Source organism: Festucalex cinctus, chromosome 19, assembly GCF_051991245.1.
Source record: "Festucalex cinctus isolate MCC-2025b chromosome 19, RoL_Fcin_1.0, whole genome shotgun sequence".
Lineage (NCBI taxonomy): Eukaryota > Metazoa > Chordata > Actinopteri > Syngnathiformes > Syngnathidae > Festucalex > Festucalex cinctus.
This window is the reverse complement of record NC_135429.1, coordinates 17,530,207-17,555,069: the sequence shown is the minus strand read 5'-3', so window position 1 is coordinate 17,555,069 and position 24,863 is coordinate 17,530,207. Positions and strand designations below refer to the sequence as shown.

General features: G+C 42.1%; 12 non-coding genes across 12 annotated transcripts; 3 read left to right on the top strand and 9 right to left on the bottom strand.

Annotated features, from left to right (window-relative positions):
- Window positions 1–723: 723 nt before the first annotated feature.
- Window positions 724–796, bottom strand: trnav-aac (transfer RNA valine (anticodon AAC)). Its single transcript has one exon. It is a non-coding gene; the product is annotated as a tRNA-Val (tRNA).
- A 253-nt stretch (window positions 797–1,049) lies between these two features.
- Window positions 1,050–1,122, bottom strand: trnav-aac (transfer RNA valine (anticodon AAC)). Its single transcript has one exon. It is a non-coding gene; the product is annotated as a tRNA-Val (tRNA).
- Window positions 1,123–2,666: 1,544 nt separating this feature from the next.
- On the top strand, window positions 2,667–2,738 carry trnad-guc (transfer RNA aspartic acid (anticodon GUC)). Its single transcript has one exon. It is a non-coding gene; the product is annotated as a tRNA-Asp (tRNA).
- A 716-nt stretch (window positions 2,739–3,454) lies between these two features.
- On the bottom strand, window positions 3,455–3,527 carry trnav-aac (transfer RNA valine (anticodon AAC)). The gene has a single exon. It is a non-coding gene; the product is annotated as a tRNA-Val (tRNA).
- Window positions 3,528–3,782: 255 nt separating this feature from the next.
- trnav-cac (transfer RNA valine (anticodon CAC)) lies at window positions 3,783–3,855 on the bottom strand. Its single transcript has one exon. It is a non-coding gene; the product is annotated as a tRNA-Val (tRNA).
- A 116-nt stretch (window positions 3,856–3,971) lies between these two features.
- trnad-auc (transfer RNA aspartic acid (anticodon AUC)) lies at window positions 3,972–4,043 on the top strand. Its single transcript has one exon. It is a non-coding gene; the product is annotated as a tRNA-Asp (tRNA).
- Window positions 4,044–4,108: 65 nt separating this feature from the next.
- trnav-aac (transfer RNA valine (anticodon AAC)) lies at window positions 4,109–4,181 on the bottom strand. Its single transcript has one exon. It is a non-coding gene; the product is annotated as a tRNA-Val (tRNA).
- A 1,234-nt stretch (window positions 4,182–5,415) lies between these two features.
- trnav-aac (transfer RNA valine (anticodon AAC)) lies at window positions 5,416–5,488 on the bottom strand. Its single transcript has one exon. It is a non-coding gene; the product is annotated as a tRNA-Val (tRNA).
- A 2,046-nt stretch (window positions 5,489–7,534) lies between these two features.
- Window positions 7,535–7,607, bottom strand: trnav-aac (transfer RNA valine (anticodon AAC)). The gene has a single exon. It is a non-coding gene; the product is annotated as a tRNA-Val (tRNA).
- Window positions 7,608–7,860: 253 nt separating this feature from the next.
- trnav-aac (transfer RNA valine (anticodon AAC)) lies at window positions 7,861–7,933 on the bottom strand. Its single transcript has one exon. It is a non-coding gene; the product is annotated as a tRNA-Val (tRNA).
- A 1,231-nt stretch (window positions 7,934–9,164) lies between these two features.
- Window positions 9,165–9,237, bottom strand: trnav-cac (transfer RNA valine (anticodon CAC)). The gene has a single exon. It is a non-coding gene; the product is annotated as a tRNA-Val (tRNA).
- A 116-nt stretch (window positions 9,238–9,353) lies between these two features.
- trnad-guc (transfer RNA aspartic acid (anticodon GUC)) lies at window positions 9,354–9,425 on the top strand. Its single transcript has one exon. It is a non-coding gene; the product is annotated as a tRNA-Asp (tRNA).
- Window positions 9,426–24,863: the final 15,438 nt, after the last annotated feature.

Here is a 24,863-nt window from a genome sequence, read left to right as displayed (position 1 = left end):
GGGAAGTGAGTGCAGCTGCAATCCAATTTTGGATACTCAGTTTTCATTGCAAATACAAAGAAAATTGCCCTGTTTCCCACCTGGTTTCGAGTTGGGGACCTTTCGCGTGTGAGGCGAATGTGATAACCACTACACCATGGAAACAGACGCTGGCGTTTATACTGTTGGCAGGATTGGCAAACAGCATTGCTGTCTGGCATTCCCTATTTTAGTGACAGTTTTCCCTCTATGCCTGTCCATGAAGCATACACAGAGTCCTGTCCTCGTTCGTATAGTGGATAGTATCTTCTCCTGTCACGCGGAAGACTGGGGTTAGATTCCCCAACGGGCACTTGGTACCTGTGCTATTGTGTTTTTGGATACTCAGTTTTCATTGAATATTCAAAGAAATTTGCCAAGTTTCCACCCGGTTTCGAGCTGGGGACCTTTTGCGTGTGAGGCGAATGTGATAACCACTACACCATGGAAACAGACACTGGCTTTTATCCTGTTTGCAGGATTGGCAAACAGCAAAGCTGTCTTGCATTCCCGATTTTAGTGACAGTTTTCCCTCTACGCCTGTCCAGGTAGCAAGCACAGAGTCCTTTCCTCGTTAGTATAGTGGATAGTATCTCCGCCTGTCACGCGGAAGACTGGGGTTAGATTCCCCAACGGGCACTTGGTACCTGTGCTATTGTATTTTTGGATACTCAGTTTTCATTGCAAATTCAAAGAAAATGGCCAAGTTTCCACCCGGTTTCGAGCTGGGGACCTTTCGCGTGTTAGGCGAATGTGATAACCACTACACCATGGAAACAGACGTACGCGTTTATACTATTGGCAGGATTGGCAAACAGCATAGCTGTCTGGCATTCCCTATTTTAGTGACAGTTTTCCCTCTATGCCTGTCCATGTAGCATACACAGAGTCATTTCCTCGTTCGTATAGTGGATAGTATCTTCTCCTGTCACGCGGAAGACTGGGGTGAGATTCCCCAACGGGCACTTGGTACCTGTGCTATTGTATTTTTGGATACTCAGTTTTCATTGCAAATTCAAAGAAAATTGCCAAGTTTCCACCCGGTTTCGAGCTGGGGACCTTTCGCGTGTTAGGCGAATGTGATAACCACTACACCATGGAAACAGACAACGGCGTTTACTCTGTTGGCCGGATTGGCAAACAGCATAGCTGTCTGGCATTCCCGATTTTAGTGACAGTTTTCCCGATATGCCTGTCCAGCTAGCAAACACAGAGTCCTTTCCTCGTTAGTATAGTGGGTAGTGTCTCCGCCTGCCACGTGCAAGACTGGGGTTTGATTCCCTGATGGGGAAGTGAGTGCAGCTGCAATCCAATTTTGGATACTCAGTTTTCATTGCAAATACAAAGAAAATTGCCCTGTTTCCGACCCGGTTTCGAGTTGGGGACCTTTCGTGTGTGAGGCGAATGTGATAACCACTACACCATGGAAACAGACGCTGGCGTTAACTCTGTTGGCAGGATTGGCAAACAGCATAGCTGTCTTGCATTCCCGATTTTGAGTTGGTGACCTTTCGCGTGTTAGGCGAATGTGACAACCACTACACCATGGAAACAGACGCTGGCGTTTATACTGTTGGCAGGATTGGCAAACAGCATAGCTGTCTGGCATTCCCTATTTTAGTGACAGTTTTCCCTCTATGCCTGTCAATGTAGCATACACAGAGTCCTTTCCTCGTTCGTATAGTGGATAGTGTCTTCTCCTGTCACGCGGAAGACTGGGGTTCGATTCCCCAACGGGCACTTGATACCTGTGCGATTGTGTTTTTGGATACTCAGTTTTCATTGCAAATTCAAAAAAAATTGCCAAGTTTCCACCCGGTTTCGAGCTGGGGACCTTCCCCGTGTTAGGCGAATGTGATAACCACTACACCATGGAAACAGACACTGGCTTTTACTCTGTTGGCCGGATTGGCAAACAGCATAGCTGTCTGGCATTCCCGATTTTAGTGACAGTTTTCCCTATATGCCTGTCCAGCTAGCAAACACAGAGTCCTTTCCTCGTTAGTATAGTGGATAGTGTCTGCGCCTGTCACGTGCAAGACTGGGGTTCGATTCCCTGATGGGGAAGTGAGTGCAGCTGCAATCCAATTTTGGATACTCAGTTTTCATTGCAAATACAAAGAAAATTGCCCTGTTTCCCACCTGGTTTCGAGTTGGGGACCTTTCGCGTGTGAGGCGAATGTGATAACCACTACACCATGGAAACAGACGCTGGCGTTTATACTGTTGGCAGGATTGGCAAACAGCATTGCTGTCTGGCATTCCCTATTTTAGTGACAGTTTTCCCTCTATGCCTGTCCATGAAGCATACACAGAGTCCTGTCCTCGTTCGTATAGTGGATAGTATCTTCTCCTGTCACGCGGAAGACTGGGGTTAGATTCCCCAACGGGCACTTGGTACCTGTGCTATTGTGTTTTTGGATACTCAGTTTTCATTGAATATTCAAAGAAATTTGCCAAGTTTCCACCCGGTTTCGAGCTGGGGACCTTTTGCGTGTGAGGCGAATGTGATAACCACTACACCATGGAAACAGACACTGGCTTTTATCCTGTTTGCAGGATTGGCAAACAGCAAAGCTGTCTTGCATTCCCGATTTTAGTGACAGTTTTCCCTCTACGCCTGTCCAGGTAGCAAGCACAGAGTCCTTTCCTCGTTAGTATAGTGGATAGTATCTCCGCCTGTCACGCGGAAGACTGGGGTTCGATTCCCCAACGGGGAGGTGGTGCCTGTGTGTTTTGCTTTTTGGATACTCAGTTTTCATTGCAAATACAAAGAAAATTACCCTGTTTCCCACCCTGTTTCGAGTTGGGAACCTTTCGCGTGTGAGCCGAATGTGATAACCACTACACCATGAAAACAGACACTGGCGTTTATCCTGTTGGCAGGATTGGCAAACCGCATAGCTGTCTGGCATTAAGTTTAGTGACAATTTTACCTCTACGCCTGTCCAGGTCGCAAGCACAGAATCCTTTCGTCGTTAGTATAGTGGATAGTATCTCCTCCTGTCACGCGGAAGACTGGGGTTCGATTCCCCAACGGGGAGGTGGTGCCTGTGTGTTTTGCTTTTTGGATACTCAGTTTTCATTGCAAATAGAAAGAAAATTACCCTGTTTCCCACCCTGTTTCGAGTTGGGAACCTTCCGCGTGTGAGCCGAATGTGATAACCACTACACCATGGAAACAGACGCTGGCGTTTATCCTGTTGGCAGAATTGGAAAACAGCATAGCTGTCTGGCATTCCCTATTTTAGTGACAGTTTTCCTTCTATGCCTGTCCAGGTAGCAAACACAGAGTCCTTTCCTCGTTAGTATTGTGGATAGTATCTTCTCCTGTCACGCGGAAGACTGGGGTTAGATTCCCCAACGGGCACTTGGTACCTGTGTTATTGTATTTTTGGATACTCAGTTTTCATTGCAAATTCAAAGAAAATTGCCAAGTTTCCACCCGGTTTCGAGCTGGGGACCTTTCGCGTGTTAGGCGAATGTGATAACCACTACACCATGGAAACAGACGTAGGCGTTTATACTGTTGGCAGGATTGGCAAACAGCATGTGTGCTGTCTGGCATTCCCTATTTAGTGACAGTTTTCCCTCTATGCCTGTCCATGTAGCATACACAGAGTCATTTCCTCGTTCGTATAGTGGATAGTATCTTCTCCTGTCACGCGGAAGACTGGGGTGAGATTCCCCAACGGGCACTTGGTACCTGTGCTATTGTATTTTTGGATACTCAGTTTTCATTGCAAATTCAAAGAAAATTGCCAAGTTTCCACCCAGTTTCGAGCTGGGGACCTTTCGCGTGTGAGGCGAATGTGATAACCACTACACCATGGAAACAGACACTGGCGTTTATCCTGTTGGCAGGATTGGCAAACAGCATAGCTGTCTTGCATTCCCGATTTTAGTGACAGTTTTCCCTCTACGCCTGTCCAGGTATCAAGCACAGAGTCCTTTCCTCGTTAGTATAGTGGATAGTATCTCCGCCTATCACGCGGAAGACTGGGGTTCGATTCCCCAACGGGGAGGTGGTGCCTGTGTGTTTTGCTTTTTTGATACTCAGTTTTCATTGCAAATACAAAGAAAATTGCCAAGTTTCCACCCGGTTTCGAGCTGGGGACCTTTCGCATGTTAGGCGAATGTGATAACCACTACACCATGGAAACAGACACTGGCGTTTACTCTGTTGGCCGGATTGGCAAACAGCATAGCTGTCTGGCATTCCCGATTTTAGTGACAGTTTTCCCTCTACGCCTGTCCAGGTAGCAAGCACACAGTCCTTTCCTCGTTAGTATAGTGGATAGTATCTCTGCCTGTCACGCGCAAGACTGTGGTTAGATTCCCTGAAGGGGAGGTGAGTGCAGGTGCAATTCAATTTTTGGATACTCAGTTTTCATTGCAAATACAAAGAAAATTACCCTGTTTCCCACCCGGTTTCGAGTTGGGAACCTTTCGCGTGTGAGGAGAATGTGATAACCACTACACCATGGAAACAGACACTGGCGTTTATCCTGTTGGCAGGATTGGCAAACAGCATAGCTGTCTTGCATTCCCGATTTTAGTGACAGTTTTCCCTCTACGCCTGTCCAGGTAGCAAGCACAGAGTCCTTTCCTCGTTAGTATAGTGGATAGTATCGCCGCCTGTCGCGCGGAAGACTGGGGTTCGATTCCCCAACGTGGAGGTGGTGCCTGTGTGTTTTGCTTTTTGGATACTCAGTTTTCATTGCAAATACAAAGAAAATTACCCTGTTTCCCACCCTGTTTCGAGTTGGGAACCTTTCGCGTGTGAGCCGAATGTGATAACCACTACACCATGGAAACAGACACTGGTGTTTATCCTGTTGGCAGGATTGGCAAACAGCATAGCTGTCTGGCATTCACAAGTTTAGTGACAGTTTTACCTCTACGCCTGTCCAGGTCGCAAGCACAAAATCCTTTCCTCGTTAGTATAGTGGATAGTATCTCCTCCTGTCACGCGGAAGACTGGGGTTCGATTCCCCAACGGGGAGGTGGTGCCTGTGTATTTTGCTTTTTGATACTCAGTTTTCATTGCAAATACAAAGAAAATTACCCTGTTTCCCACCCTGTTTCGAGTTGGGAACCTTCCGCGTGTGAGCCGAATGTGATAACCACTACACCATGGAAACAGACGCTGGCGTTTATCCTGTTGGCAGGATTGGAAAACAGCATAGCTGTCTGGCATTCCCTATTTTAGTGACAGTTTTCCTTCTATGCCTGTCCAGGTAGCAAACACAGAGTCCTTTCCTCGTTAGTATTGTGGATAGTATCTTCTCCTGTCACGCGGAAGACTGGGGTTAGATTCCCCAACGGGCACTTGGTACCTGTGCTATTGTATTTTTGGATACTCAGTTTTCATTGCAAATTCAAAGAAAATGGCCAAGTTTCCACCCGGTTTCGAGCTGGGGACCTTTCGCGTGTTAGGCGAATGTGATAACCACTACACCATGGAAACAGACGTAGGCGTTTATACTATTGGCAGGATTGGCAAACAGCATAGCTGTCTGGCATTCCCGATTTTAGTGTCAGTTTTCCCGATATGCCTGTCCAGCTAGCAAACACAGAGTCCTTTCCTCGTTAGTATAGTGGGTAGTGTCTCCGCCTGCCACTTGCAAGACTGGGGTTCGATTCCCTGATGGGGAAGTGAGTGCAGCTGCAATCCAATTTTGGATACTCAGTTTTCATTGCAAATACAAAGAAAATTGCCCTGTTTCCCACCCGGTTTCGAGTTGGGGACCTTTCGTGTGTGAGGCGAATGTGATAACCACTACACCATGGAAACAGACGCTGGCATTAACCCTGTTGGCAGGATTGGCAAACAGCATAGCTGTCTTGCATTCCCGATTTTGAGTTGGTGACCTTTCGCGTGTTAGGCGAATGTGACAACCACTACACCATGGAAACAGACGCTGGCGTTTTCCTGTTGGCAGGATTGGCAAACAGCATAGCTGTCTGGAATTCCCTATTTTAGTGACAGTTTTCCCTCTATGCCTGTCCATGTAGCATACACAGGTCCTTTCCTCGTTCGTATAGTGGATTAGTATCTTCTCCTGTCACGCGGAAGACTGGGGTGAGATTCCCCAACGGGCACTTGGTACCTGTGCTATTGTATTTTTGGATACTCAGTTTTCATTGCAAATACAAAGAAAATTGCCCTGTTTCCCACCCGGTTTCGAGCTGGGGACCTTTCGTGTGTTAGGCGAATGTGATAACCACTACACCATGGAAACAGACGCTGGCGTTAACCCTGTTGGCAGGATTGGCAAACAGCATAGCTGTCTTGCATTCCCGATTTTGAGTTGGTGACCTTTCGCGTGTTAGGCGAATGTGACAACCACTACACCATGGAAACAGACGCTGGCGTTTATACTGTTGGCAGGATTGGCAAACAGCATAGCTGTCTGGCATTCCCTATTTTAGTGACAGTTTTCCCTCTATGCCTGTCCATGTAGCATACACAGAGTCCTTTCCTCGTTCGTATAGTGGATAGTATCTTCTCCTGTCACGCGGAAGACTGGGGTTCGATTCCCCAACGGGCACTTGATACCTGTGCGATTGTGTTTTTGGATACTCAGTTTTCATTGCAAATTCAAAGAAAATTGCCATGTTTCCACCCGGTTTCGAGCTGGGGACCTTTCACGTGTTAGGCGAATGTGGTAACCACTACACCATGGAAACAGACACTGGCTTTTACTCTGTTGGCCGGATTGGCAAACAGCATAGCTGTCTTGCATTCCCGATTTTGAGTTGGTGACCTTTCGCGTGTTAGGCGAATGTGACAACCACTACACCATGGAAACAGACGCTGGCGTTTATACTGTTGGCAGGATTGGCAAACAGCATAGCTGTCTGGAATTCCCTATTTTAGTGACAGTTTTCCCTCTATGCCTGTCCATGTAGCATACACAGGTCCTTTCCTCGTTCGTATAGTGGATAGTATCTTCTGCTGTCACGCGGAAGACTGGGGTGAGATTCCCCAACGGGCACTTGGTACCTGTGCTATTGTATTTTTGGATACTCAGTTTTCATTGCAAATACAAAGAAAATTGCCCGGTTTCCCACCCGGTTTCGAGCTGGGGACCTTTCGTGTGTTAGGCTAATGTGATAACCACTACACCATGGAAACAGACGCTGGAGTTAACCCTGTTGGCAGGATTGGCAAACAGCATAGCTGTCTTGCATTCCCGATATTGAGTTGGTGACCTTTCGCGTGTTAGGCGAATGTGACAACCACTACACCATGGAAACAGACGCTGGCGTTTATACTGTTGGCAGGATTGGCAAACAGCATAGCTGTCTGGCATTCCCTATTTTAGTGACAGTTTTCCCTCTATGCCTGTCCATGTAGCATACACAGAGTCCTTTCCTCGTTCGTATAGTGGATAGTATCTTCTCCTGTCACGCGGAAGACTGGGGTTCGATTCCCCAACGGGCACTTGATACCTGTGCGATTGTGTTTTTGGATACTCAGTTTTCATTGCAAATTCAAAGAAAATTGCCATGTTTCCACCCGGTTTCGAGCTGGGGACCTTTCGCGTGTTAGGCGAATGTGATAACCACTACACCATGGAAACAGACACTGGCTTTTACTCTGTTGGCCGGATTGGCAAACAGCATAGCTGTCTGGCATTCCCGATTTTAGTGACAGTTTTCCCTATATGCCTGTCCAGCTAGCAAACACAGAGTCCTTTCCTCGTTAGTATAGTGGATAGTTTCTCCGCCTGTCACGTGCAAGACTGGGGTTCGATTCCCTGATGGGGAAGTGAGTGCAGCTGCAATCCAATTTTGGATACTCAGTTTTCATTGCAAATTCAAAGAAAATTGCCAAGTTTCCACCCGGTTTCGAGCTGGGGACCTTTCGCGTGTTAGGCGAATGTGATAACCACTACACCATGGAAACAGACAACGGTGTTTACTCTGTTGGCCGGATTGGCAAACAGCATAGCTGTCTGGCATTCCCGATTTTAGTGACAGTTTTCCCGATATGCCTGTCCAGCTAGCAAACACAGAGTCCTTTCCTCGTTAGTATAGTGGGTAGTGTCTCCGCCTGCCACGTGCAAGACTTGGGTTTGATTCCCTGATGGGGAAGTGAGTGCAGCTGCAATCCAATTTTGGATACTCAGTTTTCATTGAAAATTCAAAGAAATTTGCCAAGTTTCCACCCGGTTTCGAGCTGGGGACCTTTCGCGTGTGAGGCGATTGTGATAACCACTACACCATGGAAACAGACACTGGCGTTTATCCTGTTGGCAGGATTGGCAAACAGCATAGCTGTCTTGCTTTCCCGATTTTAGTGACAGTTTTCCCTCTACGTCTGTCCAGGTAGCAAGCATATAGTCCTTTCCTCGTTAGTATAGTGGATAGTATCTCCGCCTGTCACGCGGAAGACTGGGGTTCGGTTTCCCAAACGGGGATGTGGTTCCTGTGTGTTTTGCTTTTTGGATACTCAGTTTTCATTGCAAATACAAAGAAAATTACCCTGTTTCCCACCCTGTTTCGAGTTGGGAACCTTTCGCGTGTGAGCCGAATGTGATAACCACTACACCATGGAAACAGACACTGGCGTTTATCCTGTTGGCAGGATTGGCAAACAGCATAGGTGTCTGGCATTAAGTTTAGTGACAGTTTTACCTCTACGCCTGTCCAGGTCGCAAGCACAGAATCCTTTCCTCGTTAGTATAGTGGATAGTATCTCCTCCTGTCACGCGGAAGACTGGGGTTCGATTCCCCAACGGGGAGGTGGTGCCTGTGTGTTTTGCTTTTTGGATACTCAGTTTTCATTGCAAATACAAAGAAAATTACCTTGTTTCCCACCCTGTTTCGAGTTGGGAACCTTCTGCGTGTGAGCCGAATGTGATAACCACTACACCATGGAAACAGACGCTGGCGTTTATACTGTTGGCAGGATTGGCAAACAGCATTGCTGTCTGGCATTCCCTATTTTAGTGACAGTTTTCCCTCTATGCCTGTCCATGAAGAATACACAGAGTCCTGTCCTCGTTCGTATAGTGGATAGCATCTTCTCCTGTCACGCGGAAGACTGGGGTTAGATTCCCCAACGGGCACTTGGTAACTGTGCTATTGTGTTTTTGGATACTCAGTTTTCATTGAAAATTCAAAGAAATTTGCCAAGTTTCCACCCGGTTTCGAGCTGGGGACCTTTCGCGTGTGAGGCGAATGTGATAACCACTACACCATGGAAACAGACACTGGTGTTTATCCTGTTGGCAGGATTGGCAAACAGCATAGCTGTCTTGCATTCCCGATTTTAGTGACAGTTTTCCCTCTACGCCTGTCCAGTTAGCAAGCACAGAGTCCTTTCCTCGTTAGTATAGTGGATAGTATCTCCGCCTGTCACGCGGAAGACTGGGGTTCGATTCCCCAACGGGGAGGTGGTGCCTGTGTGTTTTGCTTTTTGGATACTCAGTTTTCATTGCAAATACAAAGAAAACTAGAGCTGCGAGCAGCTATAAAGGGCCCTCGCAGCCCGGGCCACGTTGGGGTCCTTGCACGTTGGGGTACTTGCACGTTGGGGTACTGGCACGTTGGGGTACTGGCATATTGGAAGCAAAATTTCTTTGAAAATGGCATAATAAACGTTTACATGTAGAATATTTTTTTTGCCAGTGTCTGTCAAGCTCAACGGATTTTGGTGATTGTTAAGACCTGCAAAAATCAGCGTCCTTATTTATTTTTAGGCAATGAGTTGCCCTGATTGGTATTTTTTTTGTAAAAGTGTATATACACATCATCGCTCGTTGTACTCATTGCACAATGTTTACTTTTATTGTCCAAAGGGGCAATCAAAAATGAATAAAACAAAATGGAAACGTACATACGTTTGGATCGGTGTGAAGCCAGTGAACAATTTGAGTGGTGGAAACTAAAAGAATATTCATAAATGACTTAGTTATCACACTTAGAATGAGTGTACATTTTTTGTACAAAATACCGTATGTGGGGTATTTTTTTAATTTTTTTTTATATAAGCCTCAACGGCTAGGTGGCGCTGTATTTATAACTGAATGTTGTCATAGAGATACCTTCAGGCCTTGATTATAAGCATACATGTCAAGTGTGGGATTTTTTTTGGAGCATGTACCGTGGAGTTATTAAGCATATCCTTCATTCACGATATTGCTTTTAATGTCCATAGAGGCTATCAAAAATAAATAAAAATATATATATGTTTGGATAAGTCTGATGCCAGTGAACATTTTGAGTGGTGGAAACTAAAAGAATATTCATAAATGACTGAGTTATCACACTTAGAATGAGTTTACATTTTTTGTACAAAATACCGTATGTGGGGTATTTTTTTTTCATGCCTTAAGGGCTAGGTGGCGCTGCATATATAACTGAATGTTGTCATAGAGATAACTTCAGGCCTTGACGATAAACATACATGTCAAGTTTGGGATTTTTTGGAGCATGTACCGAGGAGTTATCAAGCATATCCTTTTTCATTGCGAAACACAAATTTTGATGCCACGCCCTCATCATATAGTATTTCGAAAAGTCAAGATTTTCCCCCCTGTCGTTGGCTCAGGTCTTGACATTGTCCAGGTCAAGTCTTAACTCAGTCGGATGAAACGTGGAGAAGAAGTGGGCAAAAGTATGCCCCCTGTAAATGTGCAAAAATCATCAAAAATGGGACATTCAAAAATGCGTAGCTCACTTCCTGTTCATTTTAGCATATGGGTCCAAGAGACTTTTATGTAGGTCTTGGGCTCCCTCATACACCTAAAATTTTTCGTAGATCTTGCTTAAACGTACAACCGGGGCTGCTTCGTTAAAATTTTCTAGGGGTCGCTATTGAGTCATTTTTGTAAAAATAGCACAATCAACATTAAAATATTGCTCATTTTACCAGGCCAGATGTGTGTGCCAAGTTTCATGAGTTTCTGTGCATGTTTAGACCCTCAAAACCGGCGTTGTTTTCTTGGCGAACAGCGCTTAGCCACGCCCACAGCGACTCGCGAAAACTTACAAACTTCGTGTTGTGACATCATGAAGGCCGAAACCCTCATCTGAGCAAATCTGAGGGAGGTCCAGTTAACGTGTTTGGACAAAAACGTAGAAGAAAATTCGTAAGAAAAAAAAAATGCCACTAGGTGGCGCTATCAGTAAGATGAAATATAAGTTCGTAGATGTCTTTAGGGCTGGACTCTCATCAAATGTGTGAAATTTTGAGAAGATAGGATCATCTCGGTCAAGTTAATGCAGCTTTTATTGTCACGAAAAATCTTCAGACTTTGCGTCACCGTAGCGGCCACGCCCTTTGGCGAAAAGTTACAATATTCGGTGTGGGGCATGATCAACATCTTAAGGCTTTTCTGACCAATTTTCAACTGGATCCCTTCAACGAGCTCAGCACTGTAGCTAAAAACGTAAAGTATGACATTTATTGTTACCACTAGGTGGCGCTATATGTATAACTGAATTTTATCATATAGATGTTTTCAGGCCGTGACTATTACGTTGCCTGAGAAGTTTGAGATTTTTTGGAGCTTGAACATGGGAGTTATTAAGCATTTGCTCTTTCTGGACAAATGAAATTTTAAAGACAATATTTGATGCCCCGCCCCCATCATATAGTATTTCTAAAAGGCAAGACTTTTTGCCCAGTTGTTCTCTCAGGTCTTGAGATGATAAATGCCAAGTTTGATGTGAATTGGATGAAAAATGTTTGCAGAGGGGGAAAAAGCATGACCACAGTGAATGTGCCAAAATAGGCCAAAATTGGACATAAAAAAATTCATAGCTCATTTCCTGTACATTTTAGCTACATGGTCCCAATAGACTTTTTTGTGCTACACGTGCCTGCCAATTTTCGTTGCTCTAGCTCAAACGTACCAGGCTTGGTTTTTATTTTTCTACGCTAGGGGGCGCTATAGAGTCGCGTTGTTATGATGACTTCATAATATAAAATTTTTCGCCGGGCCTGAGGAGTGTGCAAAGTTTGGTGAGTTTTCGTGAATGTTTAGGTCCTCAAAAATGCGATCGTTTACGGAGAAGAAGAAGAAGAAGAAGAAGAAGAAGAAGAATAACTAGAGCTGCGAGCAGCTATAAAGGGCCCTCGCAGCCCGGGCCACGTTGGGGTACTTGCACGTTGGGGTACTCGCATATTGGGGTACTGGCAAATTAGGAGCAAAATTTCTTTGAACATGGCATGATAAACCTTTACATGTGGATTTTTTTTTTGCCAGGTGTGATGTGTGTGTCAAGCTCAATGGGTTTTGGTCATTGTTAAGATCTGCAAAAATCTGCGTCTTTTTTTATTTTTTGGGAATGAGTTGACCTGATTGGTATTTTTTTCCAAAAGTATATCATCGCTCGTACTCATTGCACGATGTTGCTTTTATTGTCCATAGAGGCTATCAAAAATAAATAAAACAAAAATAAAAAAGCACATATGTTTGGATCGGTCTGATATCAGTGAACATCTTGAGTAGTGGAAAATAAAACAATATTCATAAATGACTAAGTTATAATACTTACAATGAGTTGACAAATTTTGTACAAAATACTGTTTTTTTTTATGCCTCAAGGACTAGGTGGCGCTGTATTTATAACTGAATTTTGTCATAGAGATACCTTCAGGCCTTGACTATAAATATACATGTCAAGTTTGGGATTTTTTTGAAGCATGTACCGGGGAGTTATTAAGCATATCCTTCATTCACGATACTGCTTTTAACGTCCATAGAGGCTATCAAAAATAAATAAAACTAAATAAAAAATACATATGTTTGGATCGGTCTGATGCCAGTGAACATTTTGAGTGGTGGAAAGTAAAAGAATATTCATAAATGACTTAGTTATCACACTGAGAATGAGTTTACAATTTTTGTAAAAATACCGTAAATGGGGTATTTTTTTTTCATGCCTCAAGGGCTAGGTGGCGCTGCATATATAACTGAATGTTGTCATAGAGATACCTTCAGGCCTTGACGATAAACATACATGTCAAGTTTGTGATTTTTTGGAGCATGTATCGGGGAGTTAAGTATATCCTTTTTCAGTGCGAAACACAAATTTTGATGCCCCGCCCTCATCATATAGTATTTCGAAAAGTCAAGATTTTTCCCCCTGTCGTTGGCTCAGGTCTTGACATGGTCCAGGTCAAGTCTTAACTCAGTCGGATGAAACGTGTAGGAGAAGTGGGCAAAAGTCTGCCCCCTGTGAATGTGCAAAAATCGTCAAAAATGGGACATTAAAAAATTCGTAGCTCACTTCCTGTTCATTTTAGCATATGGGTCCAAGAGACTTTTTTGTAGGTCTTGGGCTCCCTCATACACCTAAAAATATTCGGCGTTTTTGCTTAAGCGTACAACCGGGGCTGCTTCGTTAAAAAATTCTAGGGGGCGCTATTGAGTCATTTCTGTAAAAATAGCTCAATCAACAATAAAATATTGCTCATTTTACCAGGCCAGATATGTGTACCAAGTTTCATGAGTTTCTGTGCATGTTTAGACCCTCAAAACTGGCGTTGTTTTCTTGGCGAACAGCGCTTAGCCACGCCCACAGCGATTCGCGAACACTCACAAACTTCGTGTTGTGACATCATGAAGGCCGAAACCCTCATCTGAGCAAATATGAGGTAGGTCCAGTTAACGTGTTTGTACAAAAATGAAGAAGAAAATTCGTAAGAAAAAAAATTGCTACTCGGTGGCGCTATCAGTTAGATGAAATATAAGTTAGTAGATGTCTTTAGGGGTGGACTCTCATCAAATGTGTGAAATTTTGAGAAGATAGGATCATCTCGGTCAAGTTAATGCAGCTTTTATTTTCACGAAAAATCTTCAGACTTTGCGTCACCGCCCTTTGGCGAAAAGTTACAATATTCGGTGTGGGGCATGATCAACATCTTAAGGCTTTTCTGACCAATTTTCAAATGGATTCCTTCAACGAGCTTAGCACAGTAGCTAAAAACGTAAAGTATGACATTTATTGTTACCACTAGGTGGCGCTATATGTATAACTGAATTTTATTATATAGATGTTTTCAGGCCGTGACTATTACGTTGCCTGAGAAGTTTGAGATTTTTTGGAGTTTGAACATGGGAGTTATTAAGCATTTGCTCTTTCTGGACAAATGAAATTTTAAAAGCAATATTTGATGCCCCGCCCCCGTCATATAGTATTTCGAAAAGGCAAGATTTTTTGCCCAGCTGTTCTCTTAGGTCTTGAGATGATAAATGCCAAGTTTGAAGTCAATGGGATGAAAAATGTTTGCATAGGGGGAAAAAGCATGACCACAGTGAATGTGCCAAAATAGGCCAAAATTGGACATTAAAAAATTCATAGCTCACTTCCTGTACATTTTAGCTACATGGTCCCAATAGACTTTTTTGTGCGTCTCGGGGTGCTACACGTGCCTGCCAATTTTCGTTGCTCTAGCTCAAACGTGCCGGGCTTGGTTTTTATTTTTCTACGCTAGGGGGCGCTATAGAGTCGCGTTGTTATAACGACTTCATAATATCAAATTTTTCGCCGGACCTGAGGAGTGTGCAAAGTTCGGTGAGTTTTCGTGAATATTTAGGTACCCAAAATCGCGATTGTTTGCGGAGAATAAAGAAGAAGAAGAAGAAGAATAATAACTAGAGCTGCGAGCAGCTATAAAGGGCCCTCGCAGCCCGGGCCACGTTGGGGTACTTGCACGTTGGGGAACTTGCACATTGGGGTACTGGCACATTGGAAGCAGAATTTCTTTGAAAATGGCATGATAAACGTGGATTTTTTTTTTTTTTTTTTTGCCAGGTGTGATGAGTGTGTCAAGCTCAATGGGTTTTGGTGTTTGTTAAGATCTGCAAAAATCAGCGTCTTATTTTTTATTTTTAGGCAATGAGTTGCCCTGATTGGTATTTTTTGTTAAAGTGTATATACACATCATCGCTCGTTGTACTCATTGCACAATGTTACTTTTATTGTCCAAAGGGGCAATCAAAAATGAATAAAACAAAATGGAAATGTACATACGTTTGGATCGGTGTGAAGCCAGTGAACAATTTGAGTGGTGGAAACTAAAAGAATATTCATAAATGACTGAGTTATCACACTTAGAATGAGTGTGCATTTTTTGTACAAAATGCCGTATGTGGGGTATTTTTTTTTATTCCTCAAGGGCTAGGTGGCGCTGCATATATAACTGAATGTTGTCACAGAGATAACTTCAGGCCTTGACGATAAACATACATGTCAAGTTTGGGATTTTTTGGAGCATGTACCGTGGAGTTATCAAGCATATCCTTTTTCATTGCGAAACACAAAATTTGATGCCCCGCCCTCATCATATAGTATTTCGAAAAGACAAAATTTTTCCCCCTGTCGTTGGCTCAGGTCTTGACATGGTCCAGGCCAAGTCTTAACTCAGTCGGATGAAACGTGTAGGAGAAGTGGGCAAAAATCTGCCCCCTGTGAATGTGCAAAAATCGTCAAAAATGGGACATTCAAAAATTCGTAGCTCACTTCCTGTTCATTTTAGCATATGGGTCCAAGAGACTTTTTTGTAGGTCTTGGGCTCCCTCATACACCTAAAAATATTCGTCGTTCTTGCTTAAACGTACAACCGGGGCTGCTTCGTTAAAAACTTCTAGGGGGCGCTATTGAGTAATTTTTGTAAAAATAGCACAATCAACAATAAAATATTGCTCATTTTACCAGGCCAGATGTGTGTGCCAAGTTTCATGAGTTTCTGTGCATGTTTAGACCCTCAAAACTGGCGTTGTTTTCTTGGCGAACAGCGCTTAGCCACGCCCACAGCAATTCGCGAAAACTCACAAACTTCGTGTTGTGACATCATGAAGGCCGAAACCCTCATCTGAGCAAATATGAGGTAGGTCCAGTTAACGTGTTTGGAGAAAAACGTAGAAGAAAATTCGTAAGAAAAAAAATTGCCACTAGGTGGCGCTATCAGTTAGATGAAATATAAGTCAGTAGATGTCTTTAGGGCTGGACTCTCATCAAATGTGTGAAATTTTGAGAAGATAGGATCATCTCGGTCAAGTTAATGCAGCTTTTATTTTCACGAAAAATCTTCAGACTTTGCGTCACCGTAGCGGCCACGCCCTTTGGCGAAAAGTTACAATATTCGGTGTGGGGCATGATCAACATCTTAAGGCTTTTCTGACCAATTTTCAAATGGATCCCTTCAACGAGCTCAGCACAGTAGCTAAAAACGTAAAGTATGACATTTATTGTAACCACTAGGTGGCGCTATATGTATAACTGAATTTTGTCATATAGATGTTTTCAGGCCGTGACTATTACGTTGCCTGAGAAGTTTGAGATTTTTTGGAGCTTGTACATGGGAGTTATTCAGCATTTGCTCTTTCTGGACAAATGAAATTTTAAAGTCAATATTTGATGCTCCGCCCCCGTCATATAGTATTTCGAAAAGGCAAGATGTTTTGCCCAGCTGTTCTCTCAGGTCTTGAGATGATAAATGCCAAGTTTGAAGTCAATTGGATGAAAAATGTTTGCAAAGGGTGAAAAAGCATGACTACAGTGAATGTGCCAAAATAGGCCAAAATTGGACATTAAAAAATTCATAGCTCACTTCCTGTACATTTTAGCTACATGGTCCCAATAGACTTTTTTGTGCGTCTCGGGGTGCTACACGTGCCTGCCAATTTTCGTTGCTCTCGCTCAAACGTGCCGGGCTTGGTTTTTATTTTTCGACGCTAGGGGGCGCTATAGAGTCGCGTTGTTATAACGACTTCATAATATCAAATTTTTCGCCGGACCTGAGGAGTGTGCAAAGTTCGGTGAGTTTTCGTGAATATTTAGGTACCCAAAATCGCGATTGTTTGCGGAGAATAAAGAATAATAATAATAATAATAATAATAATAATAATAATAATAACTAGAGCTGCGAGCAGCTATAAAGGGCCCTCGCAGCCCGGGCCACGTTGGAGTCCTTGCACGTTGGGGTACTTGCACGTTAGGGTACTGGCACGTTGGGGTACTGGCACGTTGGGGTACTGGCATATTGGAAGCAAAATTTCTTTGAAAATGGCATAATAAACGTTTACATGTAGAATATTTTTTTTGCCAGTGTGTGTCAAGCTCAACGGGTTTTGGTGATTGTTAAGACCTGCAAAAATCAGCGTCCTTTTTTATTTTTAGGCAATGAGTTGCCCTGATTGATATTTTTTGTAAAAGTGTATATATACATCATCGCTCGTTGTACTCATTGCACAATGTTACTCTTATTGTCCAAAGGGGCAATCAAAAATGAATAAAACAAAATGGAAACGTACATACGTTTGGATCGGTGTGAAGCCAGTGAACAATTTGAGTGGTGGAAACTAAAAGAATATTCATAAATGGCTTAGTCATCACACTTAGAATGAGTTTACATTTTTTTGTACAAAATACCGTATGTGTTTTTTTTTTTTTATATAAGCCTCAAGGGCTATGTGGCGCTGTATTTATAACTGAATGTTGTCATCGAGATACCTTCAGGCCTTGATTATAAGCATACATGTCAAGTGTGGGATTTTTTTTGGAGCATGTACCGTGGAGTTATTATGCATATCCTTCATTCACGATATTGCTTTTAATGTCCACAGAGGCTATCAAAAATAAATAAAAATATATATATGTTTGGATAAGTCTGATGCCAGTGAACATTTTGAGTGGTGGAAACTAAAAGAATATTCATAAATGACTTAGTTATCACACTTAGAATGAGTTTACATTTTTTGTGCAAAATACCGTATGTGGGGTATTTTTTTTTATGCCTCAAGGGCTAGGTGACGCTGCATATATAACTGAATGTTGTCATAGAGATAGCTTCAGGCCTTGACGATAAACATACATGTCAAGTTTGGGATTTTTTGGAGCATGTACCGGGGAGTTATTAAGCATATCCTTTTTCAGTGCGAAACACAAATTTTGATGCCCCGCCCTCATCATATAGTATTTCGAAAGGTCAAGATTTTTCCCCCTGTCGTTGGCTCAGGTCTTGACATGGTCCAGGTCAGGTCTTAACTCAGTCGGATGAAACGTGTAGGAGAAGTGGGCAAAAGTCTGCCCCCTGTGAATGTGCAAAAATCGTCAAAAATGGGACATTCAAAAATTCGTAGCTCACTTCCTGTTCATTTTAGTATATGGGTCCAAGAGACTTTTTTGTAGGTCTTGGGCTCCCTCATACACCTAAAAATATTCGTCGTTCTTGCTTAAACGTACAACCGGGGCTGCTTTGTTAAAAACTTCTAGGGGGCGCTATTGAGTCATTTTTTTAAAAATAGCACAATCAACAATAAAATATGGCTCATTTTACCAGGCCAGATGTGTGTGCCAAGTTTCATGAGTTTCTGTGCATGTTTAGACCCTCAAAACTGGCGTTGTTTTCTTGGCGAACAGCGCTTAGCCACACCCACAGCAATTCGCGAAAACTCACAAACTTCGTGTTGTGACATCATGAAGGCCGAAACCCTCATCTGAGCAAATATGAGGTAGGTCCAGTTAATGTGTTTGGAGAAAAACGTAGAAGAAAATTCGTAAGAAAAAAAATTGCCACTAGGTGGCGCTATCAGTTAGATGAAATATAAGTCAGTAGATGTCTTTAGGGCTGGACTCTCATCAAATGTGTGAAATTTTGAGAAGATAGGATCATCTCGGTCAAGTTAATGCAGCTTTTATTTTCACGAAAAATCTTCAGACTTTGCGTCACCGTAGCGGCCACGCCCTTTGGTGAAAAGTTACAATATTCGGTGTGGGGCATGATCAACATCTTAAGGCTTTTCTGACCAATTTTCAAATGGATCCCTTCAACAAGCTCAGCACAGTAGCTAAAAACGTAAAGTATGACATTTATTGTAACCACTAGGTGGCGCTATATGTATAACTGAATTTTATCATATAGATGTTTTCAGGCCGTGACTATTACGTTGCCTGAGAAGTTTGAGATTTTTTGGAGCTTGAACATGGGAGTTATTAAGCATTTGCTCTTTCTGGACAAATGAAATTTTAAAAGCAATATTTGATGCCCCGCCCCCATCATATAGTATTTCAAAAAGGCAAGATGTTTTGCCCAGTTGTTCTCTCAGGTCTTAAGATGATAAATGCCAAGTTTGAAGTCAATTGGATGAAAAATGTTTGCAAAGGGGGAAAAAGCATGACCACAGTGAATGTGCCAAAATAGGCCAAAATTGGACGTAAAAAAATTCATAGCTCACTTCCTGTACATTTTAGCTACATGGTCCCAATAGACTTTTTTGTGCGTCTCGGGGTGCTACACGTGCCTGCCAATTTTTGTTGCTCTAGCTCAAACGTGCCGGGCTTGGTTTTTATTTTTCTACGCTAGGGGGCGCTATCGAGTCGCATTGTTATGACGACTTAATAATATCAAATTTTTCGCCGGGCCTGAGGAGTGTGCAAAGTTCGGTGAGTTTTCGTGAATGTTTAGGTACCCCAAATCGCGATCGTTTGCGGAGAATAAAGAAGAAGAAGAAGAAGAAGAAGAAGAAGAAGAAGAAGAAGAAGAAGAAGAATAACTAGAGCTGCGAGCAGCTATAAAGGGCCCTCGCAGCCCGGGCCACGTTGGAGTCCTTGCACGTTGGGGTACTTGCACGTTAGGGTACTGGCACGTTGGGGTACTGGCACGTTGGGGTACTGGCATATTGGAAGCAAAATTTCTTTGAAAATGGCATAATAAACGTTTACATGTAGAATATTTTTTTTGCCAGTGTGTGTCAAGCTCAACGGGTTTTGGTGATTGTTAAGACCTGCAAAAATCAGCGTCATTTTTTATTTTTAGGCAATGAGTTGCCCTGATTGATATTTTTTGTAAAAGTGTATATATACATCATCGCTCGTTGTACTCATTGCACAATGTTACTTTTATTGTCCAACGGGGCAATCAAAAATGAATAAAACAAAATGGAAACGTACATACGTTTGGATCGGTGTGAAGCCAGTGAACAATTTGAGTGGTGGAAACTAAAAGAATATTCAGAAATGACTTAGTCATCACACTTAGAATGAGCTTAAATTTTTTTGTACAAAATACCGTATGTGGTTTTTTTTTTTTTATATAAGCCTCAAGGGCTAGGTGGCGCTGTATTTATAACTGAATGTTGTCATCGAGATACCTTCAGGCCTTGATTATAAGCATACATGTCAAGTTTGGGATTTTTTGGAGCATGTACCGGGGAGTTATTAAGCATATCCTTCATTCACGATATTGCTTTTAATGTCCACAGAGGCTATCAAAAATAAATAAAAATATATATATGTTTGGATAAGTCTGATGCCAGTGAACATTTTGAGTGGTGGAAACTAAAAGAATATTCATAAATGACTTAGTTATCACACTTAGAATGAGTTTACATTTTTTGTACAAAATACCGTATGTGGGGTATTTTTTTTTTTATGCCTCAAGGGCTAGGTGGCGCTGCATATATAACTGAATGTTGTCATAGAGATAGCTTCAGGCCTTGACGATAAACATACATGTCAAGTTTGTGATTTTTTGGAGCATGTACCGGGGAGTTATTAAGCATATCCTTTTTCAGTGCGAAACACAAATTTTGATGCCCCGCCTTCATCATATAGTATTTCGAAAGGTCAAGATTTTTCCCCCTGTCGTTGGCTCAGGTCTTGACATGGTCCAGGTCAAGTCTTAACTCAGTCAGATGAAACGTGTAGGAGAAGTGGGCAAAAGTCTGCCCCCTGTGAATGTGCAAAAATAGTCAAAAATGGGACATTCAAAAATTCGTAGCTAACTTCCTGTTCCTTTTAGCATATGGGTCCAAGAGACTTTTTTGTAGGTCTTGGGCTCCCTCATACACCTAAAAATATTCGTCGTTCTTGCTTAAACGTACAACCGGGGCTGCTTCGTTAAAAACCTCTCGGGGGCGCTATTGAGTCATTTTTGTAAAAATAGCACAATCAACAATAAAATATTGCTCATTTTACCAGGCCAGATGTGTGTGCCAAGTTTCATGAGTTTCTGTGCATGTTTAGACCCTCAAAACTGGCGTTGTTTTCTTGGCGAACAGCGCTTAGCCACACCCACAGCAATTCGCGAAAACTCACAAACTTCGTGTTGTGACATCATGAAGGCCGAAACCCTCATCTGAGCAAATATGAGGTAGGTCCAGTTAACGTGTTTGGAGAAAAACGTAGAAGAAAATTCGTAAGAAAAAAAATTGCCACTAGGTGGCGCTATCAGTTAGATGAAATATAAGTCAGTAGATGTCTTTAGGGCTGGACTCTCATCAAATGTGTGAAATTTTGAGAAGATAGGATCATCTCGGTCAAGTTAATGCAGCTTTTATTTTCACGAAAAATCTTCAGACTTTGCGTCACCGTAGCGGCCACGCCCTTTGGCGAAAAGTTACAATATTCGGTGTGGGGCATGATCAACATCTTAAGGCTTTTCTGACCAATTTTCAAATGGATCCCTTCAACAAGCTCAGCACAGTAGCTAAAAACGTAAAGTATGACATTTATTGTAACCACTAGGTGGCGCTATATGTATAACTGAATTTTATCATATAGATGTTTTCAGGCCGTGACTATTACGTTGCCTGAGAAGTTTGAGATTTTTTGGAGCTTGAACATGGGAGTTATTAAGCATTTGCTCTTTCTGGACAAATGAAATTTTAAAGGCAATATTTGATGCCCCGCCCCCGTCATATAGTATTTCAAAAAGGCAAGATGTTTTGCCCAGTTGTTCTCTCAGGTCTTGAGATGATAAATGCCAAGTTTGAAGTCAATTGGATGAAAAATGTTTGCAAAGGGGGAAAAAGCATGACCACAGTGAATGTGCCAAAATAGGCCAAAATTGGACATAAAAAAATTCATAGCTCACTTCCTGTACATTTTAGCTACATGGTCCCAATAGACTTTTTTGTGCGTCTCGGGGTGCTACACGTGCCTGCCAATTTTTGTTGCTCTAGCTCAAACGTGCCGGGCTTGGTTTTTATTTTTCTACGCTAGGGGGCGCTATCGAGTCGCATTGTTATGACGACTTAATAATATCAAATCTTTCGCCGGGCCTGAGGAGTGTGCAAAGTTCGGTGAGTTTTCGTGAATGTTTAGGTACCCAAAATCGCGATCGTTTGCGGAGAATAAAGAATAATAATAATAATAATAATAATAATAATAATAATAATAATAATAATAATAATAATTTTTACAAAAACAATAGGGACCTCGCAGCGGTCGCTGCTCGGGCCCTAACTAGAGCTGCGAGCAGCTATAAAGGGCCCTCGCAGCCCGGGCCACGTTGGGGTACTTGCACGTTGGGGAACTTGCACATTGGGGTACTGGCACATTGGAAGCAGAATTTCTTTGAAAATGGCATGATAAACATGTGGACTTTTTTTTTTTTTTTTTTTGCCAGGTGTGATGAGTGTGTCAAGCTCAATGGGTTTTGGTGATTGTTAAGATCTGCAAAAATCAGCGTCTTTTTTTTTTATTTTTAGGCAATGAGTTGCTCTGATTGGTATTTTTCGTAAAAGTATATATACACACATCATCGCTCGTACTCATTGCACAATGTTGCTTTTATTGTCCATAGAGGCGATATAAAACTAAATAAAAAATACGTATGTTTGGATCGGTCTGATACCAGTGAACATATTGAGTGGTGGAAAGTAAAAGAATATTCATAAATGACTTAGTTATCACACTTACAATGAGTTTACAATTTTTGCAAAAATACCGTAAGTGAGGCATTTTTTTTTATGCCTCAAGGACTAGGTGGCGCTGTATTTATAACTGAATTTTGTCATAGAGATACCTTCAGGCCTTGACTCTAAATATACATTTCAAATATGGGATTTTTTGGAGCATGTCCCTGGGAGTTATTAAGCATAGCCTTCATTCACGATATTGCTTTTAATGTCCATAGAGGCTATCAAAAATACATAAAACTAAATAACAAAAATATGTATGTTTGGTTAGGTCTGATGCCAGTGAATATTTTGAGTGGTGGAAGGTAAAAGAATATTCCTAAATGACTTAGTTATCACACTTAGAATGAGTTTACATTTTTTGTACAAAATACCGTAAGTGGGGTATTTTTTTTTCATGCCTCAAGGGCTAGGTGGCGCTGCATATATAACTGAATGTTGTCATAGAGATATCTTCAGGCCTTGACGATAAACATACATGTCAAGTTTGGGATTTTTTGGAGCATGTATCGGGGAGTTATTAAGCATATCCTTTTTCAGTGCGAAACACAAATTTTGATGCCCCGCCCTCATCATATAGTATTTCCAAAAGTCAAGATTTTTCCGTCTGTTGTTGGCTCAGGTCTTGGCATGGTCCAGATCAAGTCATAAGTCAGTCGGATAAAACGTGTAGGAGAAGTGGGCAAAAGTATCTGAGCAAATATGAGGTAGGTCCAGTTAACATGGTTGGAGAAAAACATTGAAGAAAAATCGTAAGAAAAAAAATTGCCAGTAGGTGGCGCTATCAGTAAGATGAAATATAAGTTTGTAGATGTCTTTAGGGCTGGACTCTCATCAATTGTGTAAAATTTTGAGAAGATAGCATCATCTCGGTCAAGTTAATGCAGCTTTTGTTGTCACGAGAAATCTTCAGACTTTGCGGCACCGTAGCGGCCACGCCCTTTGGCGAAAAGTTACAATATTCGGTGTGGGGCATGATCAACATCTTAAGGCTTTTCTGACCAATTTTCAACTGGATCCCTTCAACGAGCTCAGCACAGTAGCTAAAAACGTAAAGTATGACAATTATTGTTACCACTAGGTGGCGCTACATGGATAACTGAATTTTATCATATAGATGTTTTCAGGCCGTGACTATTAAGTTGCCTGATAAGTTTGAGATTTTTTGGAGCTTGAACATGGGAGTTATTAAGCATTTGCTCTTTCTGGACAAATGAAATTTTAAAGGCAATATTTGATGCCCCGCCCCCGTCATATAGTATTTCGAAAAGGCAAGATTTTTTCCCCAGTTGTTCTCTCAGGTCTTGAGATGATAAATGCCAAGTTTGAAGTCAATTGGATGAAAAATGTTTGCAAAGGGGGAAAAAGCATGACCACAGTGAATGTGCCAAAATAGGCCAAAATTGGACATTAAAAAAGTCATAGCTCACTTCCTGTACATTTTAGCTACATGGTCCCAATAGACTTTTTTGTGCGTCTCGGGCAGCGGTAGCTGCTTGGGCCCTAATAATAATAATTCGAACGAAAAACAATAGGGACCTCGCAGCGGTCGCTGCTCGGGCCCTAACTAGAGCTGCGAGCAGCTATAAAGGGCCCTCGCAGCCCGGGCCACGTTGGGGTACTTGCACGTTGGAAGCAGAATTTCTTTGACAATGCCATGGTAAACCTTTACATTTGGATTTTTTTTTTTTTTTTTTTTTTTGCCAGGTGTGATGAGTGTGTCAAGCTCAATGGGTTTTGGTAATTGTTAAGATCTGCAAAAATCAGCGTCTTTTTTTTTATTTATAGGCAATGAGTTGCCCTGATTGCTATTTTTTGCAAAAGTACATTTACACATCATCGCTCGTACTCATTGCACAATGTTGCTTTTGTTGTCCATAGAGGCGATAAAAAAAAATGAATCTAAACAAAAAATTACATATGTTTGGATCGGTCTGATGCCAGTGAACATATTTAGTGGTGGAAAGTAAAAGAATATTCATAAATGACTTAGTTATCACACTTACAATGAGTTTAAAATTTTTGTAAAAATACCGTAAGTGAGGCATTTTTTTTATGACTCACGGACAAGGTGGCACTGTATTTACAACTCAATTTTGTCATAGAGATACCTTCAGGCCTTGACTATGAATATACATTTCAAGTATGGGATTTTTTGGAGCATGTACCTGGGAATTA